This window comes from Pleurodeles waltl, chromosome 6 (genome assembly GCF_031143425.1).
Source record: "Pleurodeles waltl isolate 20211129_DDA chromosome 6, aPleWal1.hap1.20221129, whole genome shotgun sequence".
Lineage (NCBI taxonomy): Eukaryota > Metazoa > Chordata > Amphibia > Caudata > Salamandridae > Pleurodeles > Pleurodeles waltl.
In genome coordinates, this window is record NC_090445.1 from 165345738 (window position 1) to 165370728 (window position 24991).

A 24991-nucleotide genomic window follows, 5' to 3' on the forward strand; every position below is an offset into this window, starting at 1 on the left:
CATGCCACTGCCCTTGGCCCACCTTGTGTATCCCCAGGCGGATGAGAGAGGCATTCCTTCTCTAGTTTTAACTAGAGCGCTGTTCCTTGGGTCTCGCAGGTGGCTGCTGAAGAGCTTCAGTTTACAAATGTGTGCAGCAGTGGGAGTGTGTACGGGGGTTGAGGGGGTGTGAGGATCTTCCCAGCCCGAGCCAAGCCTCAGGGAAATGTATCAGACATCTTCCTTGTCTAGGTCACAACCTTCTCCCTGTCCAGGCTACATCTATTTAGGCTAACATTTGAATCAAAATGTAATCTACTTGAAATATTCAGTATCGTTTTTGAAGTTTTGTAGCCTTTATCTAAATTGGCAGCTCCTAAGGTTTACCAATTGCCACACAAGCTATAAGCCATTACACCCTAGTGTACCTGAGCATCTGTTTTATTTTTACACAAGGAGGTATATATTTTAACTTCTGTTTGGTTTATTTGTAATTATTACACATGATCAGTTGGCATTATGTCCTGGATTCCTTTATAGATTCTCACTGTCAATAATGGATTGCCTTCGAGAGACTCTATCCTCAATTTAAACCGCAATTTGGCACTTTTCCACATGTGAAGTGTGTCCTTCATGCTGCCATAATAATGTTTTATAGCAAAGCTTAAAATTGGTGTAGGAATAGCCTTATCAAATAAGCATTCCATTATCTTTGCTTTTAATTCTATTTCATTGACTCCTGAGTTGTTTGTAATGACCTTTTTAAGAATGTTTTTTATTCATTATATACTACGATGTTTGTTAGAGTAATGTAGTGATAAATCTTTGTTGTTACTGATAAACTTTATTTTTTTATTTATGTTGTAGGAGAGAGTTTAAGTGCCCTGGAAATTGCTCTTATCATTTAATACTGAGAAACTGAACTGTTGATGACCCTGATTTGGAATAAAAACAAGCATAGGCAAAGCTAATAGGTCTTGCCTATGAGAGCCATTGGATTTGGAAATGTTTTGTAGCCATGCTGTACAGTAGCTCAAGTGTTTTACAGTATGTCTAAAACGAATTTAAAAAGCACTATGACACAGCCAGGGCTAATATACTTGTTTTTAAGTGCATTTGCGCTGGATGCATAATAGTCCTTTTTAAGTCTTGGCTATACAGCGCATGCGCTGTCTCCTCGAGGCAAGGTGTTTACAAGCAGTGGGCCTACAGCTCATCAATAGCTTACCATTTGTTTGCTTCAAAGTGGTGCTAGTATCCTTCATTCTTGTTTGTCCATGGTATGGATGCACCATGCCTCTCCTGCCGTTTGGCCCTCCCCTGGTGCATTGACCAAGTACTTGTGTCCATCCACTGCTCCTGCTTTTGGAGTTACTTTTCTCTCTGCGCTCAGGCACGCCATGTGAGCGCTTGTGTTTTCATTCTGTCTCCTAGATCGATTCACAAAAACCTTTTTAATCTCTCGCATGTGAGCCTGCCATCACCCCACCGCATACCTGCAACGCGCATGCTTGCTAAGTCATGGAATCATGCTGTGACATCCCCTCTTGAACCACATGTATGGCCATGGCTCCAATGTAATCGCAACACTAGTCATGATTTTGAGATTGCTTGATTCTTTCAGAAGAGACACGAAGCCTGGCATTTTTAAATCTCAGAGCAAAGCGGGAGACAGATAGCAGGGTCAATGCCACCTACACATGACGACCAAGCAAACACAGGTCGGGGCTGACGGAGGAGACTGCATGTAAATAATGTTCAAAGGTACAGATTCACAGCTGGGGTGGAACACTTCTTTAAAATAATCATATTACCATTACAGGAGCAGGCTTATTATATATGATCTCTGGTGATTGACCTGGACAGATATTCCATGTATTTTGTTGAATGAGGCATACATGTTGAAAACATTTGATGGGAGGTTTATAAACCCCTGTTCTTCATTCCCGACCTAGGGTACCTGAGACTGGTCCTGCTGACATAGTACAAATGAACCTCTGAATTTCACAGGAAAAATCCACCTGAAAGACAGATGTTTGAATAAACCATGCTACCCAATTCCAGTGTATCCCAATCCACTCCAATCTACCCTACTCCACTCTACCCTAGTCCAATCCGACTACAATCCAATCTACCCCAGGCCAATCTCCAATACATGCCAATCTATCCAACTCCACTCCAATCTACCTCACACCACTTCAGTATACCACAATCCACTCTATCCCAATTTACCTCACTCCATTTTATCATCTACCCCAGTCCAATCTACCTCACTTCAATCCATCCAATCTTCCCCACTCCTCTCCACCGTACTCCAATCTACCATACTCCATCCCACTCAATGCCAATCTACCCCACTCCACTTAATTCCACTCTACCACACTTCCTTCCAGTGTAACTCATAACATCCCATTCCACATCTTTGCAAGCTAACCCACCCCAAACTAGTCCACTCCAACCTACCCCACTCAAATCTACACCCTCTACCCCACTCCAATCTACACCAATCTACCCCACTCCATTCCACTCCAATCTACCACACCCCATTCTTCCTTGATCTCCACTCCAATCTATGCAACTCCATGCCACTCCAATTTACACAATTCCACTCTACCCCGGTCTACCTCACCCAACCCTACTCCAATCTACACCACTCCAATTTACTAGTCTATTCCAGCAGCTTCAGTAACTACATTCTCACTTAGTTTGAGGTTACAACACTCTCTTTGCTAATGGAATTTCTCAGAATCTATATTTGGTTTATTCAAACTCCCTTCTCAAAATATTAGTTTTTCAAAAGAGAACAATTTTTTTCCAGATCAACGAATATACTCATCGTCCACGTGTTAATCTTGTTTTTGAGTTTACAAAACGTTACTTCTTTTGTAATTTTGTGTTTTTGCATAGTGCATAGGGCATTGGCCAGCTGATTTAGAGGCATATTTATACTCTGCGTTGAATTAGCGCCATTTTGTTTACGCAAATTCAACGCAAACTTAACTCCATATTTATATTTTGACACTGGACCCTTTTAGCGTCACAATATTGGAGTTAAAGTCATTTTTGGATGTGTGAAACCACCTTGCGTCAATGAGATGAAAGGTAGGCGTTCCCATCCAAAAAATGACTCAAAGCCCCTAGGGCCTTATTTATCCTCCCGTGCAAAAATGGTGCACGTCGGAGGCGGACCTGGGTCAGAACAGGCGTTAGGGGACCTGTGGACCCATTTCCATGGTCAAACACCATGGGAAGAGACCACAGGTGCCCACCCCAACCCCAAGCCACCCAGGAACACTCCCACCCACAACAGAGGATGAGGGGACCCCATCCCAGGTGAGTAAGGCAAGTAGAGGTAAGTATTAAAAAAATATTTTTAAAGTGCCATTGGGGGCCCTGAAATGGCACTGGGTGCAGTAGCTATGCCCCGGCGACCTTTGTCCCCTGTGCTGGCCATTGGGGTGGTGGGCATGACTCTTGTCTTTTATAAGGCAGAAGTCGTGTGGTATGGATGGTTTTGTGTCTAGAAATGACGCTAGGCTGGTTAACAGTATTTTTTTTGCCTCTAACCAGCCTAGCGTCATTTTCTGAGGCAAATCTCCCTTCCCCCGTACCACCGCCCCCACCCGGCTAACGTCATTTTCGCAGTGGCTAACCCACCCTTAGCGCCGGCTTGCAGGATTCCATAAATTTGGAATGACGCAAGTCGGCGCTATGCTTTTTGACGCAAAACTGCATTTGCGCAGTTTTGCGTCAAAAAGTATAAATATGGGCCTTAGTGTGCTGATAATACAAGTAGTCAGCATTTCTATGCTTGCTGAGGACTGTAGGTATGTATTAGCGTGGTTATGCTGTCCACATTGCTTAAAAAATAAAAAATAGAAAGTTTGTTTTTGTTATTGAAAAGTTATAACCGAACTAAACACTGTCGAAGGGGTGTACAATAGAGGAAGGGAAAGGAGTAAAATGAGGTGCAGAAAATCCTCAAATAAAGGAAACGTAAAAAAATGAAAGAGAAAGTAGATTTAAAGAAAATAAATCATACGTAGATCTGATTCTATATTATATGATATTCTGTGAGAAGTCCAAAGGTAACGAGTTTATTTCAGGTAAATCCATCATTATGCCAATCGTTTTAAAGTTATAACCCGAAAAATCCTATTTCACTGCAGGCTCTGAGGATCTAATACATGGAAATACAGGCAACACGGGCTAGTTTTGTTTCTTATTTTTGAAAAATGCTGTTAACACGTATGTTTCAGCACCTGCTGTCTATGTGCACCGCCCTGTTTGCCTCCTTCCTAAGCACAGTTTCCTTCTCACTCAGTGCTGCTTCCACCCTTGTCCATTATCGACAAGATTCCCACAGAACCAACAGGGTAGATGAGTAAAATGCCCCCCCACGTAAAAGTGCTGCAGCTGAAACAGCCCCAGGCACCCCCTCCTCTGGCTTCAAAGACGCTGTTTCTTTAAATGGCAACAATGAGTGGGTGAACACACACACAAAACTATTTAAATAAGAGGCAGTGACAAAGTCCATAGATCTTGTGTACGCGAGAGTTATTAGCTTTGTAAGTCAGCATGTCGGCAAGTTACAAAACAAAAATGGTATGTCATAGGCAGTGCAGACGACGAGGAGCAGTGATAAGTATTCTTAACATGGGATTATTCTTTGCTTTCACAAAAACGCTTTCTGCAGCAAATGACAATAGCACCTTGCGAGCAAACGTAAACTAACAAGTAATTAAAAAAGATCTATTCATCAATCGTTTTTTTAATAGGGCAGGAAATGTGAACCAAATGCTGAGTGTGCTAGGCAAAACACAAATTAAGAAATAATAATGAATATAATTGATCACCAAAACCCATAGATGGTGGCAAGGGCTGCAGTCCACTTAAAAAGTTCTGAAGTTGTCAAACACAAGAAGGATCATGGCATGGCTGTGGTGTCTGAAACTCAGAAAACGATCAATCAATCAATCAATCAATACTCACCCGTAAGTGCCTCAAGGTGCTGGGGGGAGGGTAGAGGCCTCATCTGAAGAGCCACGTCTTGAGGTTCTTCCTGAAGATGGTGAGCAACGGGCTTTGTCTGAGGTGCAGGGGGAGGTTATTCCAGCTCTTTGTTGCAGTGTAGGTGAAAGATAGTCCTCCGGTGGTGGTTTTGTGGATGCGAGGGACAGTAGCCAGGGCCATCTGGGCAGAGTGGAGGGATCTGGCAGGGGTGTCGAAGGAGATGTGGTGGTTCAGGTAGTCTGGTCCTGCGTTGTGTATGGCCTTGTACGTGTGGATGAGAAGCTTGAAGGTGATTTACTTCTCGACCAGTAGCCAGTGGAGTGTCCTCAGATGTTGGGAGATGTGTTTTTGGCGAGGGAGGTCCAGAATGAGTCTGGCGGCAGTGTTATAGATGAGTTGAAGTTTTTTGATGTTCCTAGTTGAGGCGCCGGTGTAGAGGGCGTTGCCGTAGTAGAGCTTGCTAGTGACAAAGGCATGGGTGACAGTCCTGCAACAGTCTGCTGGGATTCATCTGAAGATCTTCTGAAGTTTGCGAGTGTGTGCCTGCAGGAGGAGGTGACAGACTTTCCCTGGCGGGTCATTGACAGGGAGGAGTCGAGGATGATTCCTAAGTTTGCAGGCATGCTTGGTTGGTGCAGGGGGGGCGCTGAGGTATGTGGGTCACCAGGAGTCGTCCCAAGCTGAGGTGACGTTTCCAAAGATGATGAGCTCTGTCTTTTCGGAGTTGAGCTTGAGGCAGCTTTCTCTCATCCAGGTGGCGACGGCTTCAATTCTTGAGTAAAAGTTCCTTTTGGCCATGTCTGGGTCTTCGGTGAGGGAAATGATGACTTGTGTCTCATCGGCATATGACACGATGTTCATACTGTGGCTTCTGACAATGGCAGCAAGAGGGGCCATAACCGTAAAAGGGATTCAAGGAAAAAGCTCATTTGTTTACAGGTGCAGCTCCTCCACTAGGGTGGAGGAGTGTTGCCCCCCCAAGCCCCCCAGCATCTGCAAACCTTTTAATACAAAACAATAATAAACTATGTTTATTATCGTTTTTTGTATTAAAAGGGGTGGGGCCACGGACTGTGACGAGCACTGAGAGGGGGTGCACTACATTCCCCCTCATTGCGCAAGTATGCTTGGCTGGCCATCTCGGCCGGCCAAACACATATGCCCAATAGGTTCTCTCCAGCCCGCCATTGTGTTGCCGGGCTGAAGAGGACAGGCACAAGCACCCAGTCTGCCTGGGAGTGCCCTGGCTGGGCACTCCCAGACAATCGAATCTCTGCTCTGAGCAGCGTCAGGATTGGCCACAGGGCAGGCTCGGATCTTGTTCCTGCAGTCGACTCAATGGCGGAGGAGCAAAGCAGCGCAGCACAAAATGAAGGTACGTTTTTTAAATTATTTTATTTTATTTCTGCCCCTGCCACATGCTGTGACGTCCCACCCCTTTTCCCTCCCACAAGCCACTTTTGCTTGTTTAATTATCTTATCTCCCAGATGAAGTTCACTGTTTTGGTCCCGCACGAAGAGAGTACCAAAAAGGCCATGCAGAGCAAGGAGGACAGCGCCATTTGCATCTTTGTATCATTTTCAAACCCACTGGTGTGACTTTGGGTGCTTTTTTTGTAGAAGCACAGGCAGCACTCACTCATCCAAAGAAAAACAAGGAACTGCGAGTCACTATGGATCCATGCAATGGTAAGCAATGGGTGGACTCTGAACCTCTTGTAAGTACACAAAATGTCTTGCAAGTGACAGCGCATGGGCTGTCTCAGGTGAGACTTAAGTATAGGGTGTGGGGAACAGCAGAGGGCAAACAGTCAAAGAGATGAAGGTGCCCGCCAAACATTCAGAGGTGTATAAAACAACAAACACTGCCCCCAAAACATTTAGAGGTGCTAGGGTGAAGGCAGGAGTGTGTTTAAGGAGGGAGCAGATATGTGTACTTTTTGAGAGGAAACAACCTTAATCAGGTGGCCCTTTACCAAGCAGTCTTTATCACGCAGGTAAGTACCAAACAGGTATGTTTTTGCACTGTTATCACACAGTACATTACTGCACAGGTAACTATTTTTGTTAATAAGATACTCTTTATTTCTTTTTTTTAAAGTGATTTTAGGGCTGAGGGATGGGTGGAGATAAAGGGAAGGAGGGGTGATTTTAAGGTTCAGGGGTGGGTAGAGGCAAAGAGAGGTAAGGGCGATTTTAGGGTTTAGGGGTAGGTAAAGGTAGAGGGAGGGTAAGAGTGATTTTAGGGTTCAGGAGGTAAGAGTAGGTTTAGGGTTCTCCACCTGTTTTGTTTCAGTGTCAAGCGCCATCCGGGCCCGAGACTCATCATCGTACTGTGACCAAGCATACCCACCGTGTGTTATTTGAGCCGTCCGGATTACGCCCATATATTTCAACAGAGCGACACTCTGCTCCGGGACGTTTTCACAATAAGTGCTAACATATATACAAAATGCTGCCATCCAATTCTCAATGGTCATTGGCCTTTTAGACAACTCATATTCCTCTTCCTTTGACCCCTCTTGTGCCTGGAGCTCCCTGTGCAATAATTTAAACATTCCCACATACTCTCTTTTCCATATCTTCTCCTTTGTTGCCATCATCAAATGCACCCCCAAAGTCTTCGGCAAGACCATGTAGGGCAACTTCTTTATCTTCAGTTCCTTACTCTCCTTACCTCCCAGTCTCTCACCCTGACCACCCTTCAACTTGTCCTCACCAGCCCCAACTCCTGCACTTACCCCAGGGGTACCTAGCTGATCACTGGACACCCCCTCAACCATTCCTGGATGCATGCCAGCCTCTACCTCCTTACTGTGACCCTCCACCTGTCGCACTCTTACCTGTCAATCAATCAATCAATCAATCAGTTTTTGTGAAGTGCCTCTACTCATCTGTCAACCTCTCAAGGCGCTGGGTTTCTCATTCGAAGAGCAATGTCTTGAGGTTAGGTTCTTTCTGAAGATGGTGAGCGACGGGCTGTGTCGGGAGTGCAGGGGGAAGTTGTTCCAGCTCTTTGATGCAATGTTGTGGATGCGTGGGATGGTGGCCAGGGCCATCTGGGAGGAGCGGAGGATCTGGCCGGGGTGTGGAAGGAGATACGGTGGTTCACGTAGGCTGGTCCTGCGTTGTGTATGACCTTGTGCGTGTGGGTGAGTAGCTTGAAGGTGATTCGCTTCTCGACCGGTCGCCAGTGGAGGATCCTCAGGTGTTGGGAGTTGTGTTCTCGGTGTGGGAGGTCCAGAATGAGTCTGGCCACCAGGAGTCGTCCCAAGCTGAGGTGGCGTTTAGGAAGATGATGAGCTCAGTCTAGTCGGAGTTGCGCTTGAGGAAGCTTTCTCTCATCCAGGTGGCTTCCATTCCTGAGTGGAAGCTCCTTTTGGCCGTGTCTGGGTCTTCGGTGAGGGAAATTAGTTGTGTGTTATCGGCATATGACACAATGTTCATACCGTGGCTTCTGATGATGGCAGCGAGAGAGGCCATGTATACGTTGAACAGTGTGGGACTCAGTCAATCAATCAATCAATGCGTTTGTAGAGCATGCTACTCACCAGTGAGGGTCTCAAGGCGCTTGAGGAGGGGGGAACAAGCTACTGCTCAAACAGCCAGGTCTTGAGGAGTCTCCTGAATGTCAGTAGGTCTTGGTCTGCCATAGGTGGATGGGAAGGGTGTTCCAGGTCTTGGCCGCTAGGTAGGGGAAAGATCTGCCACCGGTTGTTGTCCTGTGGATGCGTGGGTTGGTGGCGAGGGCAAGGTCGCGGAGCGGAGCTGACAGTTCAGGGAGTAGAAGGTGAGACGATTGTTAAGGTATGCTGGTCCGTCTTTGTGAAGTGCTTTGTGGGCGTGGGTTAAGAGTTTGCAAGTGATCCTTTTGTTGATGGGAAGCCAGGGTAGGTCTCTCAGGTGGGCTGTGATGTGGCTGTGGCGGGGGATGTTGAGGATGAGGCGTGCGGAGGCATTCTGCATCTGTTGCAGTCTTTTCTGGAGAGCTGCTGTGGTTCCCGCGAAGAGAGTGTTTCCGTAGTCCAGTCTGCTGCTGACGAGGGCCTGAGTAACCGTCCTTCTGGTTTTGGTGGGGATCCACCTGTAGATTTTGCAGAGCATGCGGAGGGTGTTGAAGCAGGAAGATGAGACGGCGTTGACTTGTTGGGTCATGGAGAGCGATGAGTCAAGAATGAAACCCAGGTTGCAGGCGTGGTTGGTGGGTGTTATTGCAGCTCCCAGCGTGGGCGGCCACCAGGAGGAGTCCCAAGCGAAGGGGGTGGGGACGAAGATGAGGACCTCTGTCTTATCCGAGTTTAGTTTTAGTCGACTGTTCTTCATCCAGTTGGCGACGGCCTTCATGTCCTCAGTGAGGATCCTCGGGAGACTCCCGAGTTGACTCCTGTGGGTCTGGAAGTGTAGGGCGGGAGTCTGACCCTCTGCGTTCTCCCAGAGATGAAGGAGTGGATCCATTCTAGGGCTCTTCTGTGGATTCCTATGTCAGGGAGCCTGGTGAGCAGAGTGCTGTTGCAGACCATGTTGAAAGCTGCTGAGAAGTTGAAGAGTATGAGTGTTGCAGTGTGGCCGCGGTCTAGGAGTAATCAGATGTCGTCGCTGGCTGCCAGGAGGGCTGTCTCCCTGCTGTGGTTGCTGTGGAAGAGGGACTGGGCGTTGTCCAGGGAGTTGTTTGCTTCGATGAAATTCTGTAGTTGTACATTGATTGCTTTCTCCAGTACTTTGGCAGAGTAGGGTAGCAGTGAGATGGGATTTCATTCCATTTCCTGTGAGGGGTCCTGGGGGTGCGGGTGCGGCTGCTGGGTGCAGTGGTTGTGGAGTGTATGCAGTGTGGTAGGTCCAGTCTGGGGTGGAGACGGTCTCAATGGTGATCCGGTTGTTTGAGGTGAAAATGGGGTCCAGTGTGTGACCTGCGATGTGTGTGGGTGCAGAGACCAGCTGTCTGAGGCAGAGGGTGGTGAGGTTGTCGAGTAGAGCGGTGGTGTTTGGATCGGCGCGTTCCTTGAGGTGGAAATTCAGGTCAACGAGGAGGAGGTAGTTGTCTGACACCAGGGCCTGGGGGTAGCGATGTCTACAACGCCATCTATGAAAGCTGGGCGGGGGTCAGGTGGCCTGTACACTAGGGTGCCACAGATGGAAGAGTTGTGGTTGGAGTAGACCAGGAAGTGAAGGTGTTCCATGGTGGTGCATTGTTCTTCTGGGACGTACCTTCAGCTTGTTGAGGCTGGTGCTGAAGTTGCAGTTCCTGCAGGTGAAAGGTCTGTGGGTGTCCTTGGGAAGATGATACAGCAGACATTCGGTGATGAGACAGAGGAGGGTCTCGGAGTCGTAATGGAGGCAGGCCAGGGGGTGGTTTAACGGAGCTCCATGGTTCCTGGCACTGGGCGCGGTCCAGGCGTGGACAGGCACAGACAGGCCTGCCTTTGGCACTCCTTTGGCACGCCACTGGTGCGGCCGCTGCACGCAGCTGCCATTTAGAAGGGGTGTGGGTGGGGGAGCGGTCAGCTGTGAAGCGGGAGGGTGGGAAAGGTGCTTCACAGGGGGTGGCAGAGGAAAGGAGGGGAGAAAGGAAAATAAAAGGAAAAACAAGTGAAAAAAGGCAGAAAAAGCAAGAGTGAAAGAGCAACAGAGAGAAGTAATTACTTGTGATGGCCAGTGGACCACCAGGGATGAGGTGCAGGGACAAGCCTACAGGTGGAGGAGGGCCTTGAACTGAGAGTCAGGAGACTCTCAGTTCGTCCCAGGCAAAAGACAGAGGCAGCAGCATCAGCCAGAGGAGCTGGGGAGGGCAGCAGATGCTGACCAGGAGGTCAGTGCAGTTGCCCTCTCACAGCGCTGCGGCCGCCTGTGATGAGCCACCCTGCCTATGTTACTCAGTGCCAAATCCTGTATCATTTACATAAGACCCTTTAGCAACCTTGTGCCACTGCTCTCTTGTTCCACCCCTACATCCACACCTATGAGAAATCATAGTAGGGGCATGCACCTCCACTCCTCCTGGGTTACCAGGAGTCAAGGTCGATGCCCGCTCTGAAGCCTGCCGCCTAGCCAGCTGACCACTTTTCCTTCGCAATTGCATACTGCTGGACACCACCTGCTTCCTGACATCACCCTGCAACACACTAGGCATGGAAAGGTTATCAGACTCCCCACCTCCCCATATATTGGTGCTTCCACCACCTCTATTCTGCCTCCACAGGTGCCTAATTGTCCAGTATCACTCCTTCCTCCAAGCCTTCCTCATCATAATCCAAAGCCATATTGTCCATGACACCATCATCCACAGCCCAACTGAGGATAGATGTGTCTTGCCAATGCCACTTCGCCACAATTGTGGACACTGTTATAGGTTCCACAGTGTCCTGCATGGCTGCTGAGGATCATCCTGAGCATTCTGCTGAAGCAGGCCGTCCTGACCCGTCCCTCTGCTCACAGGAGGCCACTCGTAGCCTTCTGCCTGCTGCACTGGCAAGGCCTCAATGGACCTTCTTCTGCCCATGAACGGCATGTCCCACAATGCCGTCTGGCTGGCCACCCCTCAGCGCATCCGGACCGCAGTGTAATCTCCTAAGTTTGCTGCTGCACCCAACACTGCAACTTGGAAAGGAAATGATTAGTCTGGTGTAATGGCCTCTTGCTTCCCTAGTCTAAAACTTCACCATGACTCAGGCACCCAGCTCCACCTAGTGCGCTCTGTGCCCTCAGCCACTTGTAGCCCAACTACTCCCAGGCATTCCTCACCTAGAGCGCTGGCCTTCAAAGCCTCGCCTACCATGCCTCCAGCTAGTGCCTGCCTCCTGAAGCTGGCGCTTCCCTCCACTTCCATGAGTAAACTTAGGCCATCTCATCTCCTCTGCCCAATATGCCTCTGATAACTTGTCCCCTTGGATCCCCAAATCCCTCCTCTGCCACCCCCCCTCCTCATCACTCCATTCCGGCAGTGCTGCAATGACTGCATAAGCTGAACTGCTGACGCTTGCTGGAGCCCGTGTAGGGCCCAAAAGCCATCTCCTATCCTTCCTCCTTTTCTTGCACTCCCAAAGATGATTCCTCCCCTTGCCTCTCTCTGCCATCAACCCCCCACTCTGACACCCTCTCCCATTCTGACACCAGGTAATGTGGGGCTCTGGCCATTCAGCCTTTCTTCCCTAAGGAAGCCTTCAGCAGCCATGCAGCACCCCGACCTTCCAACCATTGTCTTTGATCTGGACCTTTTGCCCTGCTGCTGGACAGTCAGCCCCACCCTCCCTCGTTGAGACCCCATCCACTCTCCATCTTAGTTGTTATGGAATATGGGGTCTGCACTAGCACTAGGCTAGCACCTCCCCTCTTGGCCTACCTCCCCACCACCTCCCCTTGCAGCCTCACAGCACTGTTGCGTACGTCTTCCCAATCGAGTGCAGCAGTTTTCCACTGTGCTCCACTGCTCTCTGCTTCCACAGGAGCCCCTAGCACTGGGTCCAATTGGAGACCCTTGCCGACCGCCACAAACGCCCCTCAGACCACTACCACACCTGCCTTTGTCTTTGGGGCTGCTCACCGCACTCAGGAGCGGCCCTGTGCAACCACCTCACCTGCCGCCCCCACATTCCTCACCATCTGACACAGTGCAGAATAATGCCACACTGTAGCTGCCACCTGCTTGGAGGCTCTACAGGTTGGATGGCCAGAGGCCGCCTCCACGCCAGCTGCCAACAAATCCAGGTGCCCTGCTTCTCGCAGCAGGCACAATGCCTGTGATACTCTGTCCTCCCTCTGCTCCTTGATTATGCCCCACACCCAAATATTTCCTCAAACTTTCCACCCCCCACCTAAGCCTTGCCAGCCATGAGGTCACCAAGAACAAAATTTGGCCTAATAATCCAAAATGAATGAGGGCTATACCTAAAGCTCCACCCATCCAACTAAAGATTGCCCAAGCCTAGCACAGTCACCAAGACTTTACCATTTCCACAATCCTCCAAGGGGGCATACCTCCTCCTGGTCGGCCCTAATAGAGTCTCTGTATTGACTTTAAATTGCCACAACCATCTACAGATTGGGGTATGCTAAATGGGGAAGAAGGCTCAAGGCCACCCAAGTTCACTAGAAATAAGTGCAGAAAAGAGCACACCAGAGAGCCTACACTCGAAGCTGCTAAAGGGGTGATGGCATGTACCATTAGACAATGTCTCTGGTGCCAAAGACTATTACTCCGCTGTTTCATTGGGAGTGTCAAGGACATTGCTTAACTGAATCTGTGGATGTTTAGCAGGTGCAGCGACTCACTCCACCACCCTTAGGGTGCAAAGTGCTTGTTTTTGCCTTAAAACAATTAGGACTCACACAGAGGTTTATTTGCTCTTCAAACTATATAGTGACCTCCATTTTAAGATGAAAAAGCAAGAAGAGGTGATACACACAAAGCAAAATCAAGTGAGTGGGGCGTTGGGTGGTGAGGCTGAGATTCTAGCTGTCAGCTATCTGTGCATACATAGTGGGTCACTGAGGGTTGAGTGATTTCCCCTGGTGGATCTCTTAACAAGATAGCTCCACACAGGCCTTTAGCATTTGCTCAGTATCGTCTAGTCCAAGGTGACACTAATGGTGTTGACAGTGTTCACTAAGGGGTATAGCTAGTGCTTAGCATGTGCTACCTGTTGCCGATGATGGCATTAGCACTTTTAGAGACTGGGATTTATTTTTGATCATCAAGCTTTCACCCAGATCAAGAAAGAGAAGGAAAAGGTTAGAAGAGAAAAAGAAACAGAAAGAGAGGAAAACGGTGACAAAAGGAGGAAGCATTTGTGAGCAAACTATTAATTGGAATGGATGATAGTCCACCATAAATAATAAAGTCACCAATCTGTAAGGCACAGACAAAGGCTGCAATAATCTAAAGCTGAGCTCAACTCCCGGTAACTATGGCACAGAGCGGACAGGCTTCACTTAGACAAAATGTGTGCAGCATTTGGAAACACCATAACAGTTAAAAAGTCAAATACACAACATATTCAAAACCCCACTCCAATTTATCAAAATAAAATAAAATCTAATAAACAAAATGACAACAAAATGACAAAAGATCCAATAACTGGAGATATGAATTTTAAAAGATTTAAGAGAAAAAGGACAAAGAAAAAGTAAGGATCTAATGAAAAGTACTGTTTTCATGTGATCAGGATCAAAGTGCATTTTCAGGTTGACTGCGATGGAGTAAGGGTCGATATGCCAAAAGGGCTTGCCAGGTCCACAATTTTACTTCCTGACCTAGGGGCAGATTTTCTTGTGCCCCTTAGGGCACCCCTAACGCCACCATTTGTGCGCCGTATTTAAAATATGGTGCACCATGGCGTTAGTTAGAGGACTAGCGTCAGACGTTTTTACGCTAGTCCAGAGCTTTGCAGGATTAGCGTAAAAAATGTTGAAACTAATCCTGCCAAGCCCATTGACACCCACTGTAATCAATGGTGTGCCTCCTTTTAACGCCTGCTTTTAGCAGGCGTTAAAAGTGCTGAAAACAAATGGTGCAAAGAAATCTGTTCGATTTCTTTGTGCCATTTTTTCGCCCCCCCAACTTAATTTGCATACATTATGCCTGCGGCAGGCATAATGTAGCTACTTAGCGATTTTAGCCACATTAGCGTCAAAAAGAAGAACAAACGGGGTTAATCATGTTACAAGCTGTGAAAAAGACCCTGCAAGAGTGAGATAAGGAGACAGGAAGTAATAGGTGGTAGAAGAGAAAGGCATGAGGTGGAATCAAGACTAGGCAGCCTTGGCAACCCCAGCATTAAGCAGCTCTAGCAGCAGATTCCTAAAAAATAAACACTAGGCTTTGTACTTGTTAAGTGTGAAGTCATCCACACCCCCTTAAACTGAATTCACACAAGAGGGAGCTCCTACTCCTGACCCATTCTGCATCTGAGCTTCAGCTCCAAAACTGCCTGCCTCATCAATCTGATCTCCTTGCACAATGCTCTCAATGTCAACTCTAAATGCTAAACAACATACAAAACAAGAGGCCTCATGTTCCAAAGGGTTAATCCATTCTGTGTCTATGGGGAAATGTCTTAATACATAAAGGCCTCCCTGCCTAGGGCTCACTTGTGCAAATTCTGGTCTTGTCCAGGATTGACTGTGGTAAGGTAATGCTAGCTGTCCTTCATCCGTGTAGACTGACCTGACGTATCTTAGGCACTCACCAACTGGATCCCCCATTCCAGTCCTTGATATGTTTTCAATGGCTTGCCGTGAAGGTCAGCTGTGTCTTCAGTATTGTCTGTCTCACCTACAAAGCAATACTTGATATATCTTTAACAGGCCTCTGAGACTTCCATTGGCTCTCAGACACTACACAGCAAAAAGAAGCACTGTCCAGGACCGCAGCAAACAGAAAACCAAATAATATTTTTCGAGAAGTGCAACAAGAGTTTGAATGTGCAGCCTGGAATGTAAGCCTTCCCCAGAGAAGTGCTCATTTTTCAGCATGAGACTTTGAACCAGAGTAATGGAAAACCAGAAAAAGGTGGACGGAAATTAGAAACATAGAAAAACAAAGGAAGAAAGCAGGTAGTGCCTGCAAGAGAGAGATAGAGACAGGAAGATGAAGATGAACTGGAGTCACATCAACATGTCAACTGAAATGAAGCCTATATTTTGTATCAGAAAATCGAACCATTATCGAGGTCATTTAGGCCTGAGAGTGACTGATGAAACCAAAGCACGTAGAATTTGCACTGATTTTTTCAATTATGCTGATTAGGAGCTGCAAAGACATTGCTCTCACTTCGATGTCTGCCTGGTACTTATCACTTGGTGGTAACTGCCCCATAAGAATCAGTGCACTCAGGGTATGAACCTCTGTAAAATAGGTGCAGATACCAAACTGAGAAATAGCCTTAGGGCCCTACCATTTGGTAGCACAATGTTACAAGCTGAGGTTTGAAAAAGTGGCCTTTTTATTAGGAGGTAAGGAGTGCGCCATTGGTAAAATGCTGTTTTACTTGGCACACTGAAAATCCTTGAACCATTCTTGTGATTACAAAGGCAGATTCCATTTGACTATTTCTCACGCGCCTCGGTGTCCAACACCCGTCTACCTTTCTCTCCATGCTGTCTCTTTATTAACTCTCACGTGCCTGTCTCTCTACTTGATTCTCCGCTGGTTGTTTTTCTCCTCTCACTTGTCTTTCCAACTCTCTCTTCAGCTGTATTCTTCACTCTAGGTCTTGCTCTCTCTCTCTCTCCGAGTCAGGAAACAGCCTTTGCAACAATGCCTTTACCACGCAGCCTTTACTTATATTACCTAGTGGTGGTCGCCACTAGGTAGTTATAGTTAGGACCATGCTTCCATAGAAAAAGCATTTTTTGACTTGCCTACATATTTGGCACCATTTGACAAATCTTCACGAAGTTTTCCCAAAAAATAGTGCTCCGGTGATTCTTGTTGCACATGGAAATTTCGGGGTGATCCGTCTAGCAGGGGCTGAGAAAAAAGGGGGGTAAAAAAAGTTGTGTTTCCCATGTTAATTCTCATAGGACCTTTGAACAAGGCTACAGCCCGAACCACTAGACAGAATTACACCAGGTTTGGCAGAAAGCTAGCTTTCAGTACACAGATAGTGCTTTCAATTATTTGGTGTCAATCTGTTCAGTAGTGTTTGAGACATTAAAGGGAAAACAAATATATCTCTGGCTGTGACGACTTTGCGAAGATTAAGGGCTTGTGCACGGCAAATGCACAGCTCTGACTGGCTGCCAACACTTCAAACCAGGAAGTGTTAGCAGCCATCTTGGAACTTGACTTCAACTGAATCCCACTAGAAATGTGAAAAAAAGGGAAAAGGGGCCAGGTTAGGGACACCTTGGCTCATTTGCTCTGGTGGTGGGGTCCCACAGGGACCCTGCCAGTGCACAAAGCCTTTTTTGAAAAAAAAAAAAAAAACAGAGTATCTGCAAAATTTTAAAAAGCAAGTGTGGGCACCAGAACTTGTTTTGTCTCTGGGTGGGTTAGGTCCCATGGGCATCGTGAAAAATAAGAAGGAGGTGCTCAGGCCCTCCTCCTGGGCTTCCTGAAGCCCTGGGGACCACCACCTCATGGGGTGACTATAAAATTACATGCGGGGGGCCCGCGCATCCCCCACATCCAAGGGACCTCCACCTCCCCAGGACAAAATGCTTTAATTTATGTAGGAAGGGGTCCTGCCGATCCTCTGTGCACCGGGGACGGACACCTCCCCGGGGTGAACTTTCAGTAATATGTGGGGTACACGCACACCTCTGAAGCCCTGGGGACTGTCACCTCCCTGGGGCATTTGTAACATTCTATGCGGGGGGCGCACGCTGCCCCCGCAATGCTGGTGACCACCCCTGTCCCTGGGCATTCAGGAAATTGGGTGTGGGGGGCCATGTGGCCTCTTTACAGCCCCAGGGACCACCACCACCCTGGGGCATTTGTAACATTCTATGTTGGGGGCTGTGCGTACCCCCAGTAGCCCCGGGGACTACTACCTCCCAGGGGCATTCTGGAAATTGGGATTAGCCGCGGGGGTGGCACAGCCCCTGCACCCCGCAGTCCCGTGGACCACCACCTCCTCTTGGCAAATATTAAAAAACTGAAAAGGGCGGACCCCAGCAGTCCCGGGGACCACCACCTCCCCAGAGGCCCTTTTTGTTGGAGGGAGGCTGCACAGTCCTTGTCAAGGAGCCACTGATGGCCCTGGGGATCGCCACCCCCAGGGCCAGCTCCTGCTATGTCCCGGGGTGCCTACCCCCGGACATAGCTGTTTGCTGTGGTTTGGCTGCAGAGTTAAATCAGCCACCAAGCCACAGCAAACACTCTGCTCGCAGCGAGTTGTCAAACAGCTCGCTGTCTCCCTGTCTGTAAAAATGCAGTGGGAGGGGTTCCCAACATTGTGACTGGTCACATAACCTGGCCCCGGAGGATGGGGTCCCAGGGGCCGAGATCGGCCTAGAAGTGGGGACACGCAGCACTCCACTCTCCCCCCAAAACAATTAGGCTAGGCCTCGGGGAAGGGGCCCCCGGAGTCGAGATAAGCCTAGGGAGGGGAGCCACATGGCACCCCCCCCAAAAAAAAGTATGGGCTGGGCCCTGGGGAATGGGGTCCCTGGGGCCAAGATCAGCCTGGGGTTGGGGGCTATGCAGCCCCCCTCCCCCCAAAAATAAATATTTAGGCTGGGCCCCAGGGGATGGGGTCCCGAGGTCCGAGATCAGCCAGGGGAGGGGGGCCATGTGGGGATGGGTTGTTATAGGGGTTGGCCGCAGGGACTGGCTGCAGGTCAATACCTGCTGCCAACCCCTGCTGTGCACGGCCAAAGGCCGTGTGCAGCGCAGCCCTGGGTTGAGTGGTTATAGGGGTTGGCTGCTGGTGCTGGCCTGCAGCCAGTCCCTTCCACCAACCTCTATAACAACCGATATACGTGTATATACCCGACAGAGGCTCCATTGCATTCAGCCTGTACTTGTGGCTTTGTCCCGGTTCGGCAGGCCAGATACCCGCAGTTGGTGTTTCACACCTTGGAAAATTTTCTTAGAATAGTTTGTGATCCCTGAATTTTCAATCAGGGGGAATAAATGGGTCCCCCAAATTGCACCAGCAAATGAAGCAGGCAAACCCACTCAGCCAGGAACCAAAAAGAATTCACCTAATATACACCACTCAAGAATTTTCAGACAAAATTATGTTCAAAACATAGGTGTATCAGACAGCTCTGGATGGGAGCTTGTGAAATATTCCAATAGTTCAAGATCTCCAACAGTAACTGAGGCCTTACATTTTCATATATATTTCTGTTTGTATTTTTTTAAAGGAAGAAAAGCATTATACATATTTTCGACAAGCTATCCATTGGTAGTAAATCCTAATACTAAGATGGCAAATAATACAACAAGTTTAAACAACGTGTATAAAGGTAATGATGGGTAATAATGCTTGTCTTAACGCACATTTTAATGGACAGTGATCATAGGAAAAATCATAAGGGGAAATGAAAGAATAGTAAAGGAGGAGAAGGTAAAATGAAGGAGAAATGAGAAAAGACAAAAAAGAGAAATATAAAATCATCAAAACTATCTAACAGTGTGGATGTAAATCGATAAACAAAGCGTGAAGAAAACAACATGGTAAATATGCAGAATAATGTATACAGACACCATATTACAACCTGGTGATTAATTAGGTTTTACTACTTGTATGTAGAGACATATATCTGGTAAGTGGTTCCCGCAATGCTTCTTGTTCGGCAAACAAAAAAGCAGAATGTCGATTGTGCCAATCCAGACAGTGGTTATTACAATCCACGTTCCACCACTTTTGGAGAGTAATAATGTCCACTTCCAGTAGGATGTGATTACCTGTAAACAAATTGCAATCATGAGGCCCACTAATCTGCCATGCATTCTGTTACGAGACCAAAGATTACTGAAATCACCTAGAAATAAGGCAATCATTGACAATGGAGAACTAAAACCCATAATGTCACTTAGTCGTGTCCACACTTGATCTCAGAATTGAGAGAGCTTAGGAGAGATAAAAAAACATGTAGCGGTAGGGTCCAAAGTTTGTATTGCAACGCCAGCAAATATTTTTTTGGGCAGTTTTAAACTTTGGAGGGGTTGGTAATGGAAATGAAAGAAATCTGTGGACCATGACTCAAAATAGGAGAGGATTAAAAAAAGAAAGAACAAAGTGTAGTCATGAGCATAGGTTGCAGAAACTGATATTGTTTCAGACACTTAGGTGGTAGCTTAAAGGATCAAGAAAGTTTCTTAAAAGGAATGACTCAATTATTATGGTGGGGCAATTGAGAGATTGTTAATAGACCCCCATATTCAACGAATCCCGCCAAAATGTTTATTTACCATTTTTCAATAGCCATTTGTTATACCAAATGGGACTTTGAACAAAGTGCTCATATGCGGATGGGTGGGCTACGAAATACAGCTTGAGTAATGGACAGGAGTTGGAAATAAGTGAGGGCACCCAGTACTTAGGGGGATGGGACATCCAAAGGATGTGCTTGTGAAAAAAGTGAGAAATAATGGCAAGCTCCAATTGATACCAGAGTTACGAATGAGAATCAGGGTAGTTGTAAAAACAACCAAACGTTTTGTGATAAAGGGAAAATTAGGAGAGTTGGCCCCATTTCTGTTTGCATTAACAATTACAAATTCGTTTTTATACGTGCTTAAAGCACGCTGTAGCCTTAGCATTATTATGCATTTACACTTCTTTTAAATGCACTGCCATTTTGTTGTCTTGTGTTGTACCATGCACATTTAGCTCAACTGATCTAGTAAGCGTAACCTCATGCTGAAGTTGACACAACAAAGTGAAAACTGCAGATTTAGTGAGATCTGCCTTTTTACCTTAGCTTACTGTATCACCTTCAAGGTCTTCTTGTCTTTCCCCATGAGAGGAGCCTGGGACCTATTTGTTAGTGTCTGTCTGTTGTTTAAGTTGTATTACAATTTCTTTCCTCCGCTCATTGCATTAAGAAAAAGTGTATAAATGTATGGACAAAATGTATAGAATTTAGCATTAAATGCTCCAACTGACCAGGGGATGAAATGACTACTGTTCCTTAAAATCTTTTTGATACTTGCTGGCAAATTTTGCGTAAACACGTTAGACTGCTATGAGCTTTCCTAAGTGTCTACTTTTTCAAAGTAACAAAATGCATTAGTTTTGCAGCAGCAGCAAATCATGTGTGTGCTTTTTTGAGAACTGTCCGTCTCATAGAAGCACTTATGCATGTGTTTTTAGCTGCAGTGTTCGTGGTTTACACAGCTGCTTTGGAATATAGTTTTGGTAATGTCATGGTCGTTAAACCTTTGAGGGAGCTCTGAAGGGTCCTGGCTTTCCAAGCTCTCCTTTAAGTCAATGTCACTCCTGAAGCTCCCCCTTTTTGCACCGTCCTGATGTGTTTTTACTACACCTTTTCATTTACTGCCCAATTCCAATGCGATTGTATGACATCTTGTGTCACTTTGTGCAGTATCCCAGTGGAAGCCTTTAGACCAGTGGTTCCCCTGGGGGTCCGCGAAGCCTCCTCTGGGGGTCCGCGACAGCTTAGAAAATTAAACAATATTAACAGATTAGGTTCCCAGTTTATAGTAATGACTTAGTGGGGGTTCCCCGGACTCCAATAATGAGTCAGTGGGGGTCCCCGGGTTCCAGTAATCATAAAGTGGGGGTCCACAGAAGTCAAAAGGTTGGGAACCACTGCTTTAGACCGTCTGTGGGATTTCCAACTTTCTGTCAACCTCTGCAGGTTGAATGCTTTTAATTCACTTGAAGGATATTTACGAGAAACTGGTACATCCGTGCTGATGCACACGTTTTCTTACATCACCCCTGCCCTACCTAATGACACCATGGGTGCAATGTATTTACAATATGGTGCACCATGGCAGTAGTTAGGACAATAACATCATAATTTTTTATGCTATTGTGATACTTTGCTGCACTAGTGTCAACAATGTTGACACTAGTGCAGCAAAGTGCAAGGAGGCCCAGGGGTTTCTATGGGTGTGTCATTTTAATGCCTGCTTTGAGAAGGAATTAAAAATGCACAAAAATTGGCGCAGTGAAATGTTGTAGATTTCACTGCATCATTTTTTAGGGCCTCCTAGTGCCGGAACGCCCCCTCCCTCTCCGCACACATTATGCCTGCCGCAGGGATAATGTGGCACAAGGGGGTGCAAAGTGCTGCAATGCGAGCATTGTGTTACTTTTGAAAAACGACACAGCAAAAAAGCCTTCCTAACACCACATTAGCGTAAAAAAATGCAGCAGATGTGACGCAGGAAGGCGCTAGGGGCTTGTAAACATGCCCCTAAATTTCAATAATTAAAGCGTTACCGTCCTTAAAGAAATCTCTTAAGCTTAGTGACAATCATGATAGTCTTTCTATCTAGATTGCTACTAAGTTCTCCCACACCTCTGAACCTTCCTTCAATAAGGGGATATACCCGACAGACTTCCACTGCTGAGACAAAAACATCTCTGGGTCTCTATGACTAGAGCATACCCACTTAAACCTCTAGGTGGCAGCAATAGCACACTTTAGGGACGCATATGTCAAAGAGCAACGGACTCGTGATTTGCACAGATTTTTCTCAAATTGTTGCTGCTGAACGTGCAAACATTAATGTATTATCTATTTGTTTGTTTTTAAAGCGATACAAATCACCAAACATAGCCTCCAAGAACCTTGAATCGGATACAATGTTTAGGCAAGGAATCAACAGAAAGAAAGTATTAGTAAGGACCTGCGACCCGAGTACGTTGCTACCAAATGGTAAAGCATCGGAGGATAAAATGGAATATGGAGTTGACCTATTAAGGTTGGTGAAAATGGCTTTAAGTGACTAACCAGCTGGTCCATTAAGAGGCATGTAAGACACAAGCAGGGAGGAAGCTGACCATACATACCATTAGCATAAAAGAGTTTTAGCAACCTTCTAAATCTGCGAAAGTCGATTTCAAGTCTTAGAGGCAGTGGGAGGGGGTTCTATCGGGAAGACTCTTGCACGTGCAGGGTCTTACCTCCAAGCTTCCTCTAGCGACACAAGGATCTCAAGTCCACTCTTTCCTTCAGTGGACCTCAATGGAGCCACATACTGCCGGTCAGATACGAATGCAGGGATTTAGGCCAAATGGAAGACAGGCAAGTAGCTAGGCTCTGGGTGAGAGGTAGCTCCTGATGGGCTAGTTCAGGTGGCATATCCTGTGTTGTAGGCTCGCTCTGGGGTATGGTTCAATCAATCAATCAATCACATTTATAAAGCGCGCTACTCACCCATAAGGGTCTCAAGGCGCTGGGGGGGAGGGGGTCAGTGCTCGAAGAGCCAGGTCTTGAGCTGCCTTCTGAAGGGGAGGTGTTCGGGTATGGCGCGAAGGTGACTGGGCAGGGAGTTCCAGGTCTTTGCTGCCAGAAAAGAGAAGGATTTTCCTCCGGCGGTGGTTTTGCAGATGCGGGGAACGACTGCCAAGGCCTGACCGGTGGAGCGCAGAGTGCGCGGAGGGGTGTAGAAGGAGACGCGGGAGTTGATGAGTTTGGGTCCGAGGTTGTAGAGGGCTTTGTGTGCGTGGGTGAGGAGTCTGAAGGTGATCCTCTTGTTGACCGGGAGCCAGTGGAGTTTTCTCAGGTGTCCGGAGATGTGGTGGTGGCGAGGTATGTCCAGGATGAGTCGTGCTGCGGCGTTCTGGATCCGTTGAAGTTTCCTCTGCAGCTTGGTGGTGATGCCGGCGTACAGAGTGTTCCCGTAGTCCAGGCGGCTGGTGACGAGGGCGTGGGTGACGGTCTTCCTGGTGTCGATGGGGATCCAGCGGAAGATCTTGCGGAGCATGCGGAGGGTGTTGAAGCACGCTGAGGTCACCGAGTTGACCTGTCTGGTCATCGAGAGGGAGGAGTCCAGGATGAAGCCGAGGTTGCGTGCGTGGTTGGTCGGTTGGGGAGTGCTGCCTAGGGCGGGGGGCCACCAGGAGTCGTCCCATGCAGAGGGGGTAGGGCCGAGGATGAGGACCTCCGTTTTATCTGTGTTCAGTTTCAGTCGGCTGTCTGTCATCCAGGTCGCTACTTCCTTCATGCCGTCGTGCAGTCTGGTCCTTGCTGATGTGGGGTTGTTGGTGAGGGATAAGATGTGCTGGGTGTCGTCGGCGTAGGATATGATGTCGAGTCCGTGTTTGCGTGCGATGTTTGCCAGGGGGGTCATGTAGACGTTGAATAGGGTGGGGCTGAGGGAGGATCCTTGGGGTACGCCGCAGATGATCTCCGTGGCTGCGGATCTGAAGGGGGGGAGGCGGACTCTCTGGGTCCTTCCGGAGAGGAAGGAGATGACCCATTCCAGGGCCTTGCCTCTGATGCCGGCGCTGCAGAGGCGGTCTATCAGGGTGCGGTGGCAGACCGTGTCGAAGGCTGCAGAGAGATCCAGGAGAATGAGGGCCACGGTTTCACCCTTGTCGGTCAGGGCTCGGATGTCGTCCGTGGCTGCGATGAGGGCGGTTTCGGTGCTGTGGTTGGCCCTGAATCCGAACTGAGTGGAGTCGAGGGAGTCGGAGGTTTCCAGGGCGGCGGTGAGTTGAGCGTTGATGATTTTCTCAATCACTTTGGCGGGGAACGGTAGGAGGGAGATAGGCCGGAAGTTTTTGAGTTCGGTGGGGTCTGCTGTCGGTTTCTTTAAGAGGGCGTTGAGTTCTGCGTGTTTCCAGCTTTCAGGGAAGGTAGCAGTGGTGAGGGAGGCGTTGATGACGTCTCGGAGGTGGGGTGCGATGATGTTGTCGGCCTTGTTGTAAATGTGGTGAGGACAGGGGTCGGAGGGTGATCCCGAGTGGATCGAGTTCATGACGCGGGTGGTTTCCTCGGTGGTGGTAGGGTTCCAGGCGAGGATGGTGGAGATGTCGTTTGCGGCTTCCGGGGGCGGGTTCATGTTGGTGGTCGTGAAGCTGTTGTAGATGTCGGCAATCTTACGGTGGAAGAAGGTCGCGAGGGAGTCGCAGAGGTCCTGTGAGGGAGGGATGGGGTTGGTTTCTGCGTCCGGGTTGGAGAGCTCTTTGACGATGCCAAATAGTTCCTTGCTGTTGTGGGCGTTGTTGTCAAGTCTGTTCTGGTAGGCTGTTTTTCGTGCGGTGCGGAGGCGTTGGTGGTGTTGGCGGGTGGTGTCCTTGAGAGCTGTCAGGTTTTCCTCTGTTGGGTTGAGGCGCCATGTCTTCTCGCGGAGGCGGCATTCTTTCTTGGAGTTCTTGAGTTCGGTGGTGAACCAGGAGTTTTTCTTGTGGTTGTTGGTGTTGGTTTGGGTCTTCAGAGGGGCCAGGAGGTTGGCGCAGTCGGAGATCCAGTTGGTGAGGTTGTTGGCGGCCTCGTTGGGGTTGCTGGTGCTGGTGGGTTGGTTCAGGGAGAGCGTTGCTGCAAGTTGTTCTGTGGTGATTCGGTTCCAGTATCTTTTTGGTGGTTGCCGGGTGTGGTGATGCACGGTGGTTTTCTTGAAGCTGAAGTG